Below are 14,365 nucleotides of genomic sequence, written 5' to 3' on the forward strand. Positions count from 1 at the left end.
AGTGTATTTTGTCCACCAGCATCTGTACATGAATCTCTTCTTTTGTTTGATGAAAATGTGTAGTTCCTCATAGAGATTAAGTCTCTACATACATGTGCTCAGCCACCATTCAGCAAATTGGCACAGCCCAATCAACACCTGTAAGCGGCGAGGAGAAGCAGACAGGCCAACCCAATATGGGTGATAAGCAACTTCTAGTTTATTTGTGACGCAGTTCACACATATATAGGAGTGGTATTCAGCCACTCCTTCTTGGCACAACAGTATTGGTTAGCCCCCACAGCTTCCTCCACATTCTCCTCCCAGGTCCGGTCTCCGGCTACCTGTGGGGGCCACCCCCTGCCTTGCTTGCACAGTCCTCCAGAACTCTATGGTCCTGCTCTTAAGAGTCATTCTGCAACAAACACCAGTCAAAAGGATATGCTTTACAGACTTTACCATAAAGCATCTCCTTTGTCCATGAGGTTTGTGTTGAAAACTGCATATTAACCTAAAGTATCCTCAAATTCATAACAAAAAAATAGTAAATTATCAATGGATTAAATTTTTAAGCCAAACTGGAAAATCTTTCTTTTGATGCCCCCACTGCACAATTGTTTCAACTCTGCTCAAGTATTTGATGCTGGCCTTTGTCAGTTCATTAAAAATAACAGATAAATAGACTATTTATTTGGCTTAACATATAAATCCCTATGACAGGCTAGCCTATTTTAATTTCTTCTATCAAGAAGCTTGAATTAAAATACCTGTTATTATTTCTGTGTATACAGCAAAGTAGCACAAAACGTATTACACCATTTTATACACACAGCAATAATGAAAACACTGCTAAAGCAATGAGACTTGCCAACTACTGATGAGACTCAGAAGAAATTCTTTAACAGATGTTTCCTACATCAAATAGATACTTAGCCCACTCTGATTACCATGATCTTGAGAATTCATGACTTGATTCAGTGATCAACACCTCTCTGGTACTCCCATAAAAACCAAATTCTTGCAGTAGGTTTTTCTTCCACATAGCAGCTGGTAAAATATATTTACGGCCTTGAGTCCCTTATGGTGAAGTCGTATTGCAGCATTCTTGTGCTCATGACATAATTAGGGTTCTGTCAGCACATCAGTCATACACTGATGAACACACATCCCATTTCTTTGCCATTTTAAAAGCTACTATTCTGACAGTGACTAGCAACTACTGTACTAGAGGCTCACCTGACCACACGCTTGCTTATTGAAAATTTCTACTGCTGTCCTCCAAGATTATTTATTATTATTTACTGCAACCTTATTTCAACAAGCTTCCTTTGCCAGCTATTATTTATTATTTTTAAATGCCTCCTAATACACAATGCACTGAATATTATTCCCTCTGGATAACTTCTTTCCTTAGCTTTAACATTAACCATTTTTTAGGCACCTTTCAAGAAGAGATATCAAACTCATTCTAAAGTAAGAAGTCACCGCCCAAAGTGAGAGCTTTAGCAGCTTATACCTGGGACTTCGATTAACAAGAATATAATAGTTTGAGATACTAGATAAGCCAGGAAATATGGATGATCAAATGAACACTATTTTGACACAACACCCAGATCTATTTGTTTCATCTTCTTTAATTTACTTTTAGAAGTCTTCAAATCTAGGTCACACTAATACTATTTTGTATCTAAACATACACTTCACCCCAACAGTACTTGCTCAGCTCATAAAATATACATTGCGCATGTAACACCAATAAAAGACATTCATTTTTTAAAAAAACCCAACCTTGAAACAAACTGCAGCAGACAGCAAAATGACATTCTTGTCAAGGAAATGTGGGGAATACCTTGATTTTTCACATTATTAGAAGATTTTTAGATTATGCTGTAGCTTTTTGTCAATTTATACCTCTTCAATTTCCAATAATTTTCACTGATTTTCACTAATAAAGAAAATACCACATCTCAATTCAAGTTTTCTACTGCTTTTAATTTGCTTTAGCATTCAACCTTTTAGCATGAATAATAACTCAGGTACGTAGAATGGCATGACTTATTTTTGCTGTCCAGCACATGTTAAAGTTTTTTATGAGTGGGATGAAAATAACAGGCACTTTGGGCCAGGACAAACTGCTTCTATTAAAAATTACATCTTTACAATTAGTATTTTTAATTCAGTTGTTTTTTTTTTTCTTTTTAATAGGGTAAGTCAGGAGTAACAATCCAATCGAAATTAATGGACCTTTTTTAGCATATAACAGTCATAAGAAAACCAAAACCTCAATTATCAATACTTGTTAATAGCAATTCATCTCATTTGGACTGGAACACAAGCAATAGCAAATCACTGAATAACTGAGTAATTCCAGCTGCACAGGTTTTATAATTACATACTGAACAACAGTGAAATTGAACATCTGAACTTAGCCTAGAAGCTTAAAACATAACACTTTAAAAAATATCACCTTGCCTGCTTCTTGCACATAAATCATAGAATGCCACCTTGCCTTTGCAGCCCTTACCTTCTCAACTGCTAAAAATTGCTGGCATCATTAATTCACTTCATATTATGCTAATTCTCTTTCTGCTCAGCCTGTCACCGCCTCATTTTCTCCTGCATCCCCCGGTTTGACAGATGCACTTGCAATAATACTTTTCTGCTTTTGACTTACTCAGGTTCTGCTATATTGCCACCTTCCTCCTGAGAGCACTGCTGTATCAGGAGCCTGCTTCCTGTGCTTGCAAGCAGAACTAAAGTAAACTTCCAAGCACCACAGGAACTGCAATACTGTGTCCTCCAGATACACTGCTTATATCCAACTTAACCCATGCTGTGCAGATTTATCCCCAATTTACAGAAACAACAGACTTTTCCAAGGAAAATGCATGCAGCCTGCATTGATGTGGCCTACACAGATGGGGAACAGTCTTTGTGCAGAGTCTGTACAGAATATTGCACATGAAACACATTCACAACCTCTGAAAAATCAAGCAGATTTGTGTTTTGTGGTGTTTGATTGTTTGTACCTGATTTTTAGAGCTGCTGATCTTAGATATTCTTTTGTGTACTTTCAAAGATCTTGTATAAAATTGGCATATAACAAACAATGAGTTTCATTTTTCTTTTAAAAATCAATTTTAAAAGGGAAATCAGGCTATAGTAGTGATAGCAGCATTTGATATGGAACCCTACCAAAATCATGGTGATACAACATTAATTCAGTCACAAATTAAAGGAGAATTAATAAAAATAAAAAAAAAACCCAACACATTATTTCTAGAAAAACTTAAACAATTTTGGTGACATTATTAGACCACATGCAATTCTGATTCAAAGCTATTTGTAAAAATATAAAGTAAATTAAACCACCTGAAAGATCTTAAAAAGTAAAGTCACAAGAATCAAATTGGGATATCAGTAGAGGGGGTATACTAAGTGCTACTCCTCACCCTCTTCACTTCAGTGTTTTAGGAATGCTCAAAAATGACTTTATTGATAAAATGTGTCCCTGCCCATGGCAGGGGGCTTGGAACTAGATGATCTTAAGGTCCTTTCCAACCCTAACTATTCTACGATTCTATACTGATATTGACAGATAAATACGCAGAGTAGACAGCATCACTTAAGCTTTGTCTAAGGAGATGCCGTAGTGCAGTCTTTTGATGAAGAAAGAAACTAAAACACACTGTTCCTACTACTTTATCTCATTATCCCTGCTAAAACCAAGGAAACCCTGTATCTTACGTAGCTGTTACTTCTCTCAAGCTGCCAAGATTTTAATTATTAAATAGTGTTTAAATGTGCAGATGACACAAATGTACATACAATCACAATCTGTAAAATGACCCAGATATAGCTGTGGGCAAACAGAAACCAGTTTCATAAACTACTTTTATTTTCTTAATACCCACCTTTTTGTCTGCCTTTGTTTGTCTAGCTAGGCTCTTAGAATTATTTCAGTGTAGTATCTGCCAGTTTAATTAATGGTCTGCTTACTCCCTCTTCCAGATCATTAATGAACATGTTAAATAAGACCAGCTCTAACACTAATCCCAGGGTGCCTTGGCAGACACCTCTACTCACAACATAATTCATCATACTCTTTCTTTGGAGATTGTTTGGATGATACAGCTGATGTAAAAGGAGGCTGCCCACCTGCCTGGCTACGTTAACCACAGGGAATATATTACACCGATTACTGAAAAACTTCACTGACTTTACTTGCTTCTTGGTGCAAGCTAGAAAATAAAGACTGTTGGTTGACAAGGTTCTAGAGAAGAGCTCTAAACTTTTTGGTTTATGACACTTCAGAGACAGTCCAGCAACCAGATCACTGCAAATGCTCTAGATGACAGACAATTTATAGAAGTGAATCCCTACTTTTTTGAAAAGAAGCCCTACTGAATTAACTGAGATAGAGAGACACAACAAGAAGAACAAAAAAAAATTCAAAACCTTCAACTCCTAGAAGAAAACAACCTATTTTTCTTTCAGTGCTCCCAAACCAGAGAATGAATATTAGGCTTAACATGATTTATGACTATCCAGTGTAGTTGTCAAGTCCAGTTAGAGGCACTCTTTGGTTTATTTAATGCAGCTCTCTCAGGTTATTTTTTTCCCCACCAGATTCTACTTAGTAGTAACACAAGTGTCTAAAACCTTTTACAGTGCTACACACTTTCATTCACTGCTTTACACAGCTTCTCTTTCCCTTAGATCTGACCCAAGGTGGGTAGTAGAACAGATCCTGACTGCTATGTCAACAACCCTCCTTAGCCTGTCATGAGACACACTCTATTAATACAAAATTATCACCACTTACTAAGTCTGTGCAAGGGAACTGAAGGCAAACACTGAAATACAGCAAAGAGAGTTCAAAACAGCCAAAGACAAAAGGAATAAATAATTTGTAGAACTGCAGTGTTGCCAACCCTTAAATTAAAAAAAGCGCATCCAGAAAGTTTTGTCCTTTTTGAACTTTTCAGTACTCCTGTCAAACATCTTCCTCATCAGCTTCTATCAGGTTATACCCTGCCAAAGAACCATACTGCTAAAGCAATATTCTCCCCACTTCACAAATCATGAGAAACTTTATTACACAGAATCCCGCCTCTTAATGTTACAGCAGTTTAACCAGCAAATCTTTACTGACAGCCTTCTGCCAACACCTCTTAGATACAGTATCTCATTATCAGAAGGGGGAAAAATAAATAAGGACTGCAGCATGTGCAAAATACACATTGAAATTTCTTTAAGTAGCATAAAGAATTTCACACAGGATTAAAAAAAAACACAGAAAGAGAAATCTGGCTGACAATGTGAATCTCAGACTCACAGAAACAAGGAAGAGCTCTCTCCACTGGTCATCAAGTCCAATGATCCACTCAAAGCAAGGCAATATTCAAAGTGGGATCAGGTTCCACAGGGTCTTTCCCAAGAGTATTCTCCAAGGGTGGAAATTTCACATGCACCCCAGACAACCTACTGTGCTTAACCACTTTTCATGAATTTTTGGTTTTCTCATATAGTAAAAATTTCCTTTCCTGAATATGTTGCATTCCGTTGTCCTTTTGCTGTGTGCCTCTGGGAAGAGCCTCTGCATCCTAAACAACTTCCCCTTTCCTTCAGCAGGTGAAGACAGCAATCAGAGAAGTGTACAAAGCCTTACCCTTCTTGTCTGCTAAGCAATCACTGCTCTCTCAGTGTTTTGCTGTCCTCCATGTGCTCCAGCACCCTAAACATATTGGTGGAGCTCGGCTGGAATCTCTCTAGTTTGTTAATGTCTTGCTGTGCTGAGGAATCCAAAACTACACATAGGAGTCTGAATGTGGCTTCACGTGTGCTAACAGAAATAATCGCTTCCCTTGACCTGATGGCTGTGTACCATGTGAAGCAGCAAGGAATGCGGTGAGCCGTTATTGCCACAGGGGTGCACTGCTGGCTCATTTTCTGTTTGACCGAGCCGACGGCAGCAGACCTGTCCTTGCAGCACTGCTTCTCCACCAGTCAGTCCCTAGGCCAGCATTTGTTGCATGTGGTTATTCCACCCCTTTGAAAAGAAGTATCATCTTGCTTCTATACAAGCCCAGACTTCGTTTCCGAGTTCCCTCATGTCTACAAAACACCCTTCATCTGTACACTCTGAAACCCAGCAAGTCATTCACCAATTCTGGGTTTTGAGGCCCACATTTGTTTGGTTTTTGTTCCTTCTTTCTGCTCCCTGGTACTTCTTATCCCTTAAAGATAAAAAAAGAAGTACCTTGGCTGTTCCTTCTCCCCTTTCCAAAGATCTCCCTGCCTTGAAAGCCAGGAACAAAATGAAAAACCTCAGCTGCAGTAATGATTTGCTGCTTCCTTCCAGCCAACAGGAAAAATCTTTTCCCACTTTCTGAAAGGAAAGGCCAAAATTCATGACGAGCTAAAGCTTTTTATACTACTTCAAAACTGTCTCTAGCCTTTACCAAACTCAGCAAGGCCTATCCTTTCCTTCCAGTCTGTTACTCTTGACTGATGTTCAAGAATAAATTATGACTGTAAGCTATCTGGGCCAGTTAGGAAGACTGACACCACTTTTGGGCAAAATGAGTATTTTAGAAAACAAAAGTAAAGTTCATTAAAAGAGACATTCACATTACATTCACTAGCCAGTTTGAGTTCTGTTATTGCATTCTTACATGACTTGTTGATAGGGGTACAAGTAATAAATGTATGTATGGAAGGCATCCAGTTTTGTTTAATTTACTGGCATTGTTTGAGGCGCTATGAATCATGTCAGAGATTTAAAGGGATTACTGATAGAGAAGAGTGTAACCTTTCTTCCAATACACCAGCTGTTCCGAAAAATTTCCATAACAGTTGCTTTTAATTATACAAAGAACTGCAAAGCCTTTTTAGCTTAGTATCAATAATGCAGCTTTGATTTAAAAGTTGCTAAAGAGATAATCCTCAGCCTTTTTTTTGTCAAGGCCAGTTTGTGAATAGCAATGATTTAAATCCCAGTGTAATGTTTTTTTTTCAAGGGAAGAAAAGAATAGTCTCTGGAACTTGGACTGAAAAATTATAAATGATACTTGGAAAGCATTATTCTCATAACAGCCCTTCAAGAAATGCTGCTGATGCCTAAACAAATATATTTAAAATAGAAATATTAGAAATACAACACAGACATGAGAAAAAAAAAAAATCTAGTCCAACATTACTGATAAGAATAAAACAAAAATCTCTATATCGAGACATGATGTGTTTTACTAAAGAAGGAGTGGTTTTAGTCATTTTCAAGGCCCAGACAAATCGGTGAAAATGGCATTACTTTATCTTCTACTCTTCCTGCTTCTTTCTGTGATTGAATACTGGCCTCTGACTGCTTAATGCTTATTCATACCTCATTTTCTGGGCAGATCACTAGTTTGTGAACATAATTAGAGACTCCTGCTATTCCTTTTAAGCCGTGAATCTTCAGGCTAATTAAAATGGGGTGCTGCATATATGTATGAAGCTGATAAAGGTCTGCAGCAAGGTACTAGGAATCGTACTATTTGTGTAACAGAGACATAAAAACTGGTTGCATCTGCTAGGCCAGTTTTTGCAATAGCCCTCACTGTATTCTGCCCAGCAAACCCCACTTATTTTGGTCTGTTATTAGAGCTTCATGGATCTATAATACTATCGATGCTTTTAAACAAATATCCTAATGTTTTTTCAGGACAGCACTGAAGTACAACATTTCTCTAATTCTATGATTTAAACCTGAAGGAAAAATGGCAAGTTCTTCATCCCAAGATCGCCTTCTCCTTACTTTTCCTTGAGGCATTAATCTTACTTGGAAACCATCCATAGGAGAATACACCTCAGAAGACTGTATGTATAAATACAGTACTGGCAAAGAATCTACTGTTTCTGCCTCTCTTCAGGTACCAAATTTATTCTTTTTCCCTTCATCTGTTTTAGTGTGTAGATAGCCTAGAGGCACTGCTGGACTCTTAAACATCTTCAAGGCTTTAGCCTTTGAATAAACTACGGCAAGTTTTAAACGTTTTCTTTTCTCCTCCAGACAAATGTAACTTACTTTTGCTCAATCTGGGAGGAGCCATTATCCATCAACACAACAAGGGAAACTACTGGTACTGAACAGTGTCTCAAGATGAAGTAAAGTTACAAGCACTGTTCATAAGTTGCTAGGTTGTCTGTAGTTACACCATGAATATCCAGCTTCAGTAAGATCTGCTGTTCCCACTCTGAGGCAGTTGCACATTGCTGTCAAACTTGTTTCTCCAGATGAATTTAAACTACAACTGTAAATTAGATTATGCGATTGTGAATGGGTAGAGGCATCTATGCTGATGGATCTGAATATCTAAAAGCAAACAGAGGATATAGCTGGAAAGGGAATAAGAATCTTTAAGAAATCTGTAATTTTCAGTACAAATTTGCAAAATAACTTTGGGGGTATTTCAGTTATTTTTCAAACATTTTATTTCTGAATTTAGCCTGAGTCTGAGTAAGTTCTTCTCTGATATTGCTCTATAACTGAAGAACTGTAAAAGACGTTCTCTCCTTTGGGCATCGTCATTTGGAAGGAAACATTCGGGAAAGAAACCTGATATCGCTTAATATGGTTATAGAACTTTGAAATGTCATGATTTTCCTACTATGCTGAACATTTCTGAAGGAATTAATATATTTTTTGATCTTTTTCTCTAGTTTTGCTTTCTAACACACAAAATAACACTTAGCCTGTAATAGTTTTATCTCAGAGATCTGATACCAACTCTTAAGTCACCAAAAAACAGGGCTGTCCACATTTAATTTCAATGCTGCCTCTGTTCCCAGGAAGCTAGTTTCTGCTGTAGCCAATTTTCTGCTCCTAGGATGTGCACGGGCATCAAGATTTGAAGATACCAGTTTCTTCCACCTTCATACGTAGGTGGAATTGAGTATTTCTACATATCTTGCTTTTGGAATCTACTCCAAAAGATGTAGTTTCTTGTAATGTTTACCAGGTCAACTCTTGAACAGAAACATGGTGAGGATAATATTGCTATGGTCTCTGAAGCTCTCTTTCCTGCTGGCTTAAAACAGTCACAGAAGGAATAATATATCTAGGTTCAAAGCATCCAATCTGATATGGAGCAGCATATGGACTGCTGATCTCCTGCCATCAAAGGAACTGCCATTATCACTGGGTTATTAGATACTCTGATGGAGGAAGGAAGAGGGATCTCTAGAGTAGTGAAATATTTCCCTTCAATAAAACAAACAAACAAACAAAGGGTGTAGATGGATACTGAATACTTATTTTACATAACTCAATCACTACACCATTATATGCAGATTTATTCCAGACAAGCCAAAATTAAATTCATACTCTCAAAAGCTCCTGTTACAATTAACAGCAAGATCACAGCCTAAGATCAGAATATCCTTCCAGAGAGAATTATATTACAAAATACGAAGTCTGAGATGATTATGTTCAGCAGTCAGATGCTGAAGATTAGATTTGACAATTCCAGGCTAACCTATACGACCTTGGTGCCAGTCAGTGCTCTAGTTAAAAATGAAATTATTTTACGCAAAATAGAAACACTCTATCAAGAGAGATGGAGTTAGCCTCAGTTCAGAACACTGACTATTCTAGTCCCCTGAATACTTTCTCAGGAGTTAGAAACTCTATGATCAATTGCTCTCCATTTCCCAGGGAAAAGGTGCACCACTGATTATCCAGGTATCAATGGTTTGCAGCTTACAAGAACCTTCCACATTCTCTTTTTTGAAAAAAAATTGCTTTGCTTGGGTATCTAACCAAAGGAGGTGGTTCACTGCTGTGAATCCAGACTGCAGAGAGTCATCTAGGCAACTCCATGACACTTCCAGACAGCACCTGGCTCAAAGTACAAGGGAATCATGTTCTTAGATCTATCTCTTCCCTTACAGTGCATAAGGAAAAGAGGTGACTGCTTGAAGTTACGGGGTGGGGTATCCAATAGCAGGAACTGGCACTGCTCCCAGTGTGCCTAGTGGAGAGAAAGACCTGATGAGGCCCCTGCTCTAAATCACTGTCTGGTGAGGTGCCTACCTTTTGCCATTGATTAGATAGGGAGTTCAGAGTTTCCATTACCTTACAAATATAGTATAGTCAGTGGACCCTAATTATTACTGAAATTTAGGGAGTGTGAATAGTTTGCCTCTCTCCTTTTAAGTCTAATTCCCACTTGTGGATTTAACCCTTCAACCTGAAGGGTAATAGATTAATACAGTACAAAGGTCTCTTAGGAAAGAAGTATGACTTTCACCATTTGAAAGCAATCCACATCTAATTCCTGACTGAATATAGCAAATTTATTCTACTGAAAACTTAGATGTCAAACTACCCAAGAGTTTCAAATAGTTTTTTGTTTTTTTTTAACTCTGCAGAAATCAAGAATTGATAGAGAGAAAAGCTATTTTTTCTAAAAGAATGGTGACTTGCTTACAGCCGAACACTTACTGACAGGTGAATCTGTCACACTATTAATCATTGCTCAGAGAAATTCTGGCAATACTGTGACAATATCAAAACATTAGTAATTTTTTAAAAATATAACTGCACACATAATTAAGTGGCTTCTTTGTTTGGGGTTTGTTCTTGGTATTTTATCTAAGTCTTGTCCTGCTCTGGTGACTTACTTAAAGTATAATGTATTCAACTTATAAATAAGAAATTGACTTTCTTGTTTAGTATATGAATTGGAACCCTAGGAATATGCCTATCTATGACCAGTTTTCCATTGTCATAAATTAGGATGGTACCACTAAGTTTCAACTACCCATTTTACTCCAAATCCACTAATCCATTAATTATAAGTATTTTTAACACATGCTCCATGTTCAGTAAGAAGAGTATGTGAGTTGTAGCATTTTATTGTGGCTGCAACACTGAAATATATGTGAGAAACTCCTACACTAAAACTGATATTCACAACTTAGTTCATAATTTCATATTGACGCTTTACTGCAATTTCCATAGACTTTCCTTGGTCTGTATCTTTACAATAACTGCAGCTTTAAAAAAACAAAGTTATAATGGTACATGTTTTGTAATGTAAAGTAAGAGTTTTACACCAAAAAAGTATCCCAGCACTCAAGGCATTATTTATTTTGAGGTAACTGACAAAAAGTGGTTTCACTATGCATCCATATAAACTATGCGTGACCTTCAAAAATCACTGGGAGACCAGGAATTCAGAACCAGAATGCATTCCCTGAACAGTGCAACTATTTGGATTAATTGCACTAAGAGACTTAATTTTGAAGGATTTGGGAATGTTTTTACAAGGGTTAGGAAGAATTTCATTAGGATTACATGATGAGCAAATTTGAGTGTGCTTAACTGTTCACATTAACTCTCCAGGCAAGGATGAAACAGATCAGTCATCCACTGCTTCTTAATTCTTATCCAAGATTTTGCCACCATAAAGGGAATGTCTTTGTAGTTCACTGTATATTTCAACCAGCCAAAACAAAACAAAAAAAACTATGACTTGAGCAAGAGTCTCAATCCTGATATTGTTCTTCAGACCACTGGATTAAGATAACAGTGTGTGCTTGTATTCTGCATTTTTCTGTTCTCTTGTGTTGCCTTCAAAAAAATCTAACTTTGCCATTTGGTCTAAACTGATACTCCATTTAAATTAGTCTATATTTGCCATAGGATAATACTCCTTGCCAACATCTTTTTTCCAAAGATTTATTAACTGCAAATTTAGCTGTGCACCAATGGTCTAAGACTAACACATTAATCGAACGGAGGAATTCCACATAGAACAAAGAGTTTGAGCAACTGGATTGTTATAGCTCTACTCTTGCAATTTCATGCCAAATACAACAAGGCAGGGAAGCAGGGCTTCCATATGAATTCTGGGAAATGCAATAAAGGATTGTATTCTTTTCATAATTCAGGAAAATCTGAATTTTTTGAAAAAAATGTTTGAGGTTTTTTTCCTATTGAGATCACAACTGCAATAACTTCCCAGGTATGTCAGCAAAAATATATGTTCAGTCCAGAGCACACTGTGACACTGTATGTCATTGTCTGAATGTAAATATTGCAAATGCACAATCAAATCAAGAAATGGTGCTTGAGAACACCACTGGGAAAAATAACAGAGGCAGCTGTGCACACAGCTACAATAACAGGACAAATTTATGAGCATATGTAGATTTACTCAATTTCTGTTTTAAAAATAGATGTTACCTTTCACTGCAGGTAACTTGCTATTATTTGCTGTTATCAATTATTATAGTACATATGCTATGATTTTTTTGATCCAGCAGCAGACAGGAAGTAAAAAATAGTCAAATGTTAAACTTACACTCAAGTGAGATTTATTTGCTTGTTTGTTTTTGAAATTTGCACATTTAATTACCTGCAGGAGAGATTATTTCTTGTGGACACTGCATTTTTCAAAGTCAAAATAAGGTGTGAACAACTATTGATGGAACTACCTGCCAAGAACTGTTATTTAATAAAGAACCCTGAAATAAATTTAATGAAAGCTTTTATTTTGTAAGCAATCCATCAGCCTCCTTTTAACACTTGCATCTTAACAGAATTTCTTCCCTTGTAGCCTGTTGTGAACTGTAATGTTGAAACTGAATGGCAGCAACTGAGATTTCCCGACTCAAGGAATGACTGCCACAAAAGCAGCTAAGATTATTCTACTTGGAACACTGAAAACACACAGTTGCGTGTTTCTGTCTTGGCTGTACTACTATATAATTAAAAAAACTGTATCAGCAACAGTTCTGCCCAACAACTGTTCCTCATTCAGCTGCTTTTAGGCACTTTTACCTAAAAATATCCTGATTTTGAGTTCAGCATTGGGCATTTGTTTCAAAGTGCAAAACAGTCAGATTAGTGTCTCTTACAGTGTTATTACCTCTCTTCTTTTTGCTTCAAATGCATTCTTAAAAGCTTTTATTAAAGCAAACGCACAAATATTTACCAACCACCACCAAATGCTGTAATACAAAGCTCACCAATGACAGCTTGTATGTACCTGGAAATCAACTTTTAGAGGAATAAAAGTGCATGCAAAAGGAGAGTTACTGTGGAATCTCTAGTTAAAGTTTATTGTTTACATGAGTGGATAAAGGGCTAGAGAACCGTAACAAATGGATAGTATTGGAGCTTCTGATGCACCTGCAGAATTAGATGTGGAATTGAAAACCCAATCTGCTGTAACACACTGCACAAACCATCCACTGAAAAATATCCAGTTATAAAATCCCTTATAATGAAAAACATTGCATTTGATAGTTAAGTAACAGAAATTGTTATTGTCTGTACTTTTAAGGTGCCTACATATGAATACAGAAACCCAAGTTATGCATTAATTTCTGTGTTGGAAGAACAGTAAGGCAGGACTCAAGGGCAGCAGAAAAATCAGTCCGAGTTTCACATACCGTATTGGAACGTTGGTGATTTCTGCTCTCTGATGAGCAAGCTTAATTCTCTGGCTAACGACTGCCTTGTTGTTTTGATCTAGAAAGATCACAGCAAAAACATCACTGCGAAAAAGAAAAAAGGCATTTGTAACAAAGGGTAGCATACTCAACTTCAGTAGCACGCCTGCATTCACAGTTTTATTTCAGCAAACATAACTACTTTAACCTCATATAGTCACTTCCTTACAGGAAAAAAAAAAAAAAGAGATTTATTCTTTTAGGAATAAATGCATTTAGATTGAACCCAGATAACAGACTGGATATGCAGTGTTTATGTAACAAACAGTATTAGTTGAGACTACCCTCAAATGCAAGTTCCCTCAATTTTGTTAAGAGCTTGTGGAGTTTATGATGTCTATTCTTACTTCAAATGAAGCAGGGAAGGAAGCATTTACCTCGTGTAAACGTGGACTGAGTGCAAAAACCTATTAAATACTGACTTTATAAGGCTGAAACTTCGAGCTGTGCATTAAGAACGTCTTGAAAGAAGGTGGACTTTAAGAGTGGCTTAAATACCAGAAAGCCTGTGATAGCTCATTAGGTATCAGAGGGCATTAAAAGTTCACACTTAAGAACAAAATGAAGATACCGTGCCTTCCCTGAAGTGTCTCACAAAACAATGCTGTTTGATTAGGGCTCCCGTCCACACAAAGGGCCGTCCAAGCTTAAAACACCAGCTGGGCGGCACTGGAAGAGAACTATGCGGTGGGTTAGGTCAGTCTCACCTCACTGACCTCTTCCGGTCCGGCAACAGCAGCCATACCCGCACCGACCCACCCTCACCTAGCCCCGCAGCTGCAGCCCGCCTGCCCGCGGAGCCCTTCGGGGCACGGTTTCCTTCTGTCAGTCTAGGCCTGAACTCCCTAGGGACCGTAAGCGTCCCCGACTTCCCCGCTGATAC

The 14,365-nt window shown here is 37.5% G+C and overlaps 1 long non-coding RNA gene across 1 annotated transcript in view; it reads right to left on the bottom strand.

The window, feature by feature from the left end:
- LOC134164440 (uncharacterized) overlaps positions 1–14,148 on the bottom strand; it is a 65,350-nt gene extending 51,202 nt beyond the window's left edge. Inside the window, exons 1-2 of the long non-coding RNA XR_009965191.1 lie at positions 13,860–14,148; positions 13,423–13,501 (exon numbers count right to left, since the gene is read on the bottom strand). This is a non-coding gene — a long non-coding RNA (uncharacterized LOC134164440). The remainder of the gene's footprint in view (positions 1–13,422; positions 13,502–13,859) is intronic.
- Positions 14,149–14,365: the final 217 nt, after the last annotated feature.

Source organism: Pezoporus occidentalis, unplaced genomic scaffold (genome assembly GCF_034315485.1).
Source record: "Pezoporus occidentalis ecotype Australia unplaced genomic scaffold, CSIRO_AGI_Poc_V1 ctg1, whole genome shotgun sequence".
NCBI lineage: Eukaryota > Metazoa > Chordata > Aves > Psittaciformes > Psittacidae > Pezoporus > Pezoporus occidentalis.